Genomic DNA, 6788 nt, shown 5'->3' on the forward strand with positions numbered 1-6788 from the left:
AAGCTTAATTATACCAAGGTACTCGATCACCCGAGCCTATATGATGTGGCACTAATATGATGTGGAACCTCCACATGGATTGTACAATGTAGAGTGACAATGACATGCATCAAGTGATGACATGGAAGAATCAAGGTGTGACATGCATAAATGACACCTTTCATTGATAAAATGGACAACTAGCGTGTGAAACGTGGCCAACACATGTCAACGGTTAGAAATATGGAAAGCTCTCATTAGGCGTAAAGAATAAGTTAGATGCAACACTAGTAGATGATGTGGCATGTGGGTCCCATATTGAGCCACCGAATGCATGAGGAAAATGCCATTGCCCAATAAGCGACATGACATGGTGATGGGTAACATGGAAATTGAGTTGGAAGAGGAACCAAATGGAAAGTCTTGATTAGTTCACGCTCATGACATAGTAGGTTATGTAACAGGGGTGGGTGCCACTAAGGATACCAAGGCTCTAAGCACCAGAGTGTCATTTAAATGTAAAATTTAAGGTCGAGCCATTATGATGTGGTAGAGTACAACATGGGAGTGATGAGATGTCAAAGAAGACCATGTGGCAACTAGTAATTGGTCCATTACAAACTAATGTGGAAGATCTTGGAGCCTCAATATTTTCTCTATGGATTGCATTAGATTTTTTTTGTTTTTTTTTATTTTATGTATATATAATTTTGGCTAAAGTTGTTGAAAATTGAAGTTTATGCCAAAATCACATTAGCTCTTGTGGTCCCATACTAGGCTATTGTACCCCGAGAGGCCAAAACATTCACATTAGTATGGTATGTGTTGGAGTCGGTAATAGAGAATTAGTTAAATAATGGCCCATGGGATGTGATAAGGTGGGGCCATATTGACCCAAAACCTCTCATTTTTCATGACACCAGAGTACCGAGAGGATAATACAGAGTAGTAGATCATCCTAGTGTATGAGTCGATCTAGTATGATGGAAAATTCTCCTGCTATTGTAGTCATAGTAATCATTAGTTGACGATTCAGACGTAAATACATTGGTCTTGGGTTCAGAATGTTTGTGTTAGGCAAAGTTACACAACCATCTAACACCCAATAAGCAGTAAATGCTCATAAAATGAGCCCGCTATTCACAACACTAGATCATCAGGAAGGGTGCTAAAGTTTAAGGCACCAAGTCATGCAACAATGTTAAATCCCTCTCACAAAATATTCAAATATGAACTTACGTTTAAGGGATTAGAATTTTTTTTTGAATGTAGAAGTGTTGTGTGAGATTCACACTAATGTCGAGCCATTGTTGAGCCAATGGGGAGGGTGTGAAACTGACCAATTGTAGAAAATATGAAATATCATGTGTGTTCTCATGCAATATATGCATAATAATACAGTGGATAGGTTGCGTTGTAGAAATCTGTCAAAAATAAAGAGAGGAATATTCACTAAAAAAGTAAAGGAGAACTGAGTAACCATATTTTCTCAAGCTAAGAAAGATCAAAGAAAGCTAGTGATATGAAAATAAAGATCATTGTCTAAGTGAAATTAAAATTAAATTAAAGTTATTTTGGATCTAAGTTTGAAAATATATGAAAAAGGTATCTGAGTGGTAGTGTAGGTTGGTTCCTACAAAGAAAATGGGATTGGTGTCTCCTTCATGTTGGTGCCTGAAAAGATCAGGGATATTTCTATCTCCTGCAAGTTGATTCTTGAAAATATCAGGAAGATTGGTGTCTCCTACAAGCTGGTTCTTGCAAACAAGTGGGGATTGATGTCGCTAACGGGTTGGTGCCTACAAAGAAAGGGGATTGGTGTCTCCTATAGGTTGGTGCCTAAAAATCTAGATATAATTGAAGTTGTTGCTTATTGATTCATCTAATTAAAATAAGTTTTGTGGTTTTCTCCCATATGGGTTTCCACATATATTCTATGTTCAAAATTTGTGTATCTTAATTGTTTTATGGGTGTGATTATAATTCTTTAATTTGTTAAAATAGTGTTCCATGATCTTGTCATTACTTAGAATCCACCATTTAAAAATTAAGAACAACATTTTGTCACTTAATTGAATGTTTATAAATCCTATTACACACAATGATGTGGATGTGGATTCATTGTCTCCTTTGTTCATTCATTTATGTCAAATTATGTACCTTCATGCCTCAAAACTTAATCCAATAAGGTCTTAACAATTAGATAAAATAACAATAAAATCAATAATTTACTTCGTTGTTTCTCCATCCAATTTTTGGAACCTATAATTAAGTTATGGGTGACCCCTTCAAGCATGAAAATCTCAAATATTGTTGTTGGAATTACACAGTCCAGCCAAGTAGCAAGCTATACTATTTTGATTTCATGTACTATTCTTAATGTTATAAATTTTGAAAGTTATATTACCTTATTTTCTATGAATAATAGAAATCTACCATGGTAGAAGATCCGAAGCTAGAAGAAATGTTACAATCTAATGAAATCTAAAATAAAAATTTAAATAAGCTGCATAGTAGAAGATGAATTTTGGCATATTTAAAGGCTTTTCACTACGAATTCTAATAAATTTCAATATGGGTCTTTGTAAGGTTTAAGGAGTGGGAATTCCTTTAAAACTCAATGAATACTTGGAATTTATTGTTTTTTTAAGTGTCTAACTGGATTAAATGGCATAGTAGTTGTATAATTTGGGAGCGGTGGACGCATTTGTGTTATATTTAACGTGTAATTAGCTAAGTGGTGTGGGGTAACTTGGGCATGGATTCCATTGTTTCTTTTATGAATATTTTTATGGGTGTTTCATGGGTATTTCATATATTGGTTCATATATTTTATGTGATATATATAATATTTTATAAATTTTATGTTTACAATTTTTATAATTAGCGTAGGTTTATTTTAGTTTTAAATTTATAAGAGATGAGAGGATAAAATCTCTTAAAGTGAAATTTTTTTATTGAAGGTTTGTATAGTAAGAAGGGATGGTACCATGACATATTTGATCTCTTTTCATCCTCGATAAATATTGATTTAAAATGAATTTATGGTATTGGTTTAATAATATTATCAAATACATCACTTTTTTAAAGGCAAATCTTTAAGAAGGATAATAAAGTCAATCGGTAGAGATGATCACTTTCAAAAATATTGGGATTTAAGGGGGATAATAATAACACCAACTATGAAAGGCATGTGACAAAGCTAAATATTATTTCGTCTAGAAAAAGAAGACATTTTTGTTACTCAAGGCTGACACGCAATGATATTATTGTGTAGAAAGAAAACCTAACCATATATTTACCCCATTAGTGGTCTCTAACAAGGTAAACTTCCATTGTTTTACAATACTTTTGGGTCGTGGGCCACTACTATGTTTCTTTACATCAGAGGATGACTAACTCTTAGCCATCTAAAAGTAGTTGAAATTCCTACTTCATCATGACAAAAAATGCATTTTCATGGTTTAGAGTACTTCTATTGAAATCATCTACTTATGAATAACTCCCTATCTTAATCCATAGCGAAAAATAAATGCAAATCCTATTAGAATTGATGGTCGTGTTAAAAATACAAGACTAAATATATTATAGGGTATAACAAATATCATTATTATATTTTCGTTTAATAATTTTAATGCACAAAGTAAATTTTCACAGTCTATAAAGAAATACATTTAATAGAAGAAAATATGTCTGAGAGACACTCTACAACCGAGTATAAGGGAGATGTTGCAGTGCCCATAAAATGAGAAGTTAGATATAATAATAATAATCATGATGATGATGTATATTCAAGAAAAAGTAATAAAAAGTAAAAATTGTAAAAATAACCAATCATTCAGTTCAATTTGTTATATTATAATTTTTCTTTTGTTAAGAAAATTGAAAAACTTATAATATGCATATCACATTAAAATAAATTTAAATAATAATAATTCATATTCATAACCATGATATTTTATAACATGTAACAAGTATACATAAAAAATTAATACTTACAATAAATTATTTTTCTAAGCTAGTATTATATGTAAAATCATCGCTTTTCATGTCAAATTGAAACATTAAATTAAAAATAAAAATGTCCAACGACATATATAAGTAATTAAATTAAAAAATTATAAAACATATTAAAGAGATATATCAAAACTCACAAACACATAAACACATATATAATTATAGGAGTTATCAAGTTGTGTGTTTTTTTCTTTTGAATTATGTATATTAATAAGAAATGAAATTTACATGGATTTTCCAAAATGAATACAAAGAATTCAACCTCTCCTCAACATACTACAGTTGAAAACAAGAACAAAAGAGTCCTAGTGCGTCCACAAAAACTAATGCCTTTTGTAGGCCAATTTACATGACGGTTGAGGTCACAATTAGCCTATCCCATTACCATGTAGTCCTAGACATTGTTTGCAACCAAATTAACCATACATAAATGTTGAAACCAACTTGTGAACAACAGGGGATATAACCAATATACCAACTTAAAACCATACACAATTATAACGAACATTTCACAAACACCAATACTAAGACTATAGTGTCGCAAATGGCATGTGCTCGAATGAAATAATAATGGCCCTACATATCCGACTAAGAAACACCATGAAAACCATCATATTGCACTGCCAACCCACTCTACTCACTAATCATTCTCTAAGGAGGAAATAGTTGTTAGAGCCATCAACTAGGACCAGGGGGCTGCATCAGGTCTCCACTATCTAATTCACGAGTTATATGGCTTTCATCATGCGCCAAGTGGGATTCGTTCCTATCCAGGAAAAACAGTTTATTTCTTAGCATCCTCTTGATGTCCTCCAAGAAGTTGAAGACATTATACTTATCAAATTCCTTATCCTTCAAGACCAGACGCAACATAGTTTTATTTTCCAATGAAAAGCCATGAAGTTCAAGTTCTACTTCTTCTTTCCCCTGGTATGCTCGGGCCTAAGAACCCATACCGATATGTCCTCCATGATCTCAGAATCCGAAAGATATTTTCTTTCAACCCTTGCTTGGGTCTCAATCTTGTGAGTTTCCCTCTGAGTGTCTGGTGAAACAACATTGAAATAGGTGGTAGTTGAGTCATGAGAAAAGAGTCTCATGCCTCACTACCCCTACTAGGTTTTTCCACCTCATTCTTTGTCTTAGAAAAATAGCCAAGACCCAAGGGGGCACACTTATTGCAACTGTTTTGTATACCTCTACTTGCAAAGAAACAAGAAATGGATGAGACTCAACTCCTACAAGACTAGGGTATGAACAAAAGATATCACCACAAAATCTCCATATACACACCTTGGACTCTATAGACGCCCTGTAAATTGAGACAAAGGATACAAAATCCTCAACCAAGACCCTTCCACCATTGACCATTAAACAAGAGAGCACAAATAGAAATACCAGAAGACCTCGAATAGTAGTATAGCGTAACCAACCACAATACACAACTAATAGAAGCTTATTCGGCTAATGGAAAGATTGTAACAACCCCGGGTTAAAAGTTCATGTAATAATAGTTAATAAAGGTAAAATAATACCACGGGAAAGGGACACTTATTCCAGGTTGAATGTTGGGAAAAAATATCCTAGTGGGCATCACTTGATGTGTTTTATGTCGAAGGGGAAATTGGAAAAGGAAATGGCTAAGTTTTTGGAAAGATAAAAAGGTATTTTTGGCACATTATTTATGAAAATAATGGAAATTAGGAGAAAAGGAAGGTGAAAGGTCACTGGTTGCATGTGAGGGAGAAAGTGAAGGAAAATAGAGGAAAAATAAAGAAAATAGAGGCATCAAGTATAAAAAGGATTCTTAGGATCAGTTCACAACCTTTTGCCAATTTAGTTTTAGAACTTGTCTCAGAGAGGACAAGGAAATGAAAGGAAAGGAAAGGAAAAGCAAGAAAAGACAAGGAAATAACACGAAGGAAATGATCAAGTAGCTTTAGTGGGAATACCTGAGGTAACAGGTTGCATGTATGATTTCCTAGCTGGTTTTGACATGCATGGTATATGCATGTTGGTATTTGGTTCTTTTGTTGTGAGTGGCATGGATTTTTCCGGGTTTTGACAGAGGATTTTAGTGTAGCCTTGCCATTTTCACATAGCCATGGTGTGATGGGATTGTTATTGGTTTTGATCTTTGGATTGCCTGATGGTTTCGAAATCCGGGGTGAGGTAAAATTCCCAAAGGCATAGGAATCCCTTGACCTGTAATGGTGGGATACATGGTAAAGCGTGAAGGTAGAGACAGGAAAATTCCTCAATGATGCTGAAGGAATTATGATGCATCTAAGTTCAGTTTGGTTTTGGTGATCTCGGCAACGGTTAGGTGAGATCACGGTATGGAGAGGGTGGAGGTGGTTTAACCTCTGGTTTACGTTGGTTTTTTTTGGATTGGTTTATCCCATGAGATCCCACATTCATGCTTGGAATATGGAACGGGGGTGATTTGCTGAAAGAAATAATTGGTTTAGCTAGCCTATGGTCAGGTGGAGTGTGGAAGTCCTGAACCCAGTCAATATTTTCCTATGTTTAATAAAAGCTAATTTTCTCTTGCGTTGGATAAGGAAATATACTAGTTATTATGTGGCTTTAATGGTTCTTCTCTTATCGTTATTTATTTGATTATATGCTAGTTATAATCATGGTTATATGACAGTTCTTAGTCATGGCTCTTTTCATGTTTTTACTTATAACTGAGTGAATAATGAATGCAATACCTAATTCGTGTCATGACAACTATGGTGAGAAGGTATTAGACCTTCTTGTTAAACCTCAGATAAGTCTTTAGTCAC

This window comes from Pinus tabuliformis, chromosome 6 (assembly GCF_031772625.1).
Source record: "Pinus tabuliformis cultivar Carrire ecotype Pingquan chromosome 6, CPIR1, whole genome shotgun sequence".
In the NCBI taxonomy this organism is placed as follows: Eukaryota; Viridiplantae; Streptophyta; class Pinopsida; order Pinales; family Pinaceae; genus Pinus; species Pinus tabuliformis.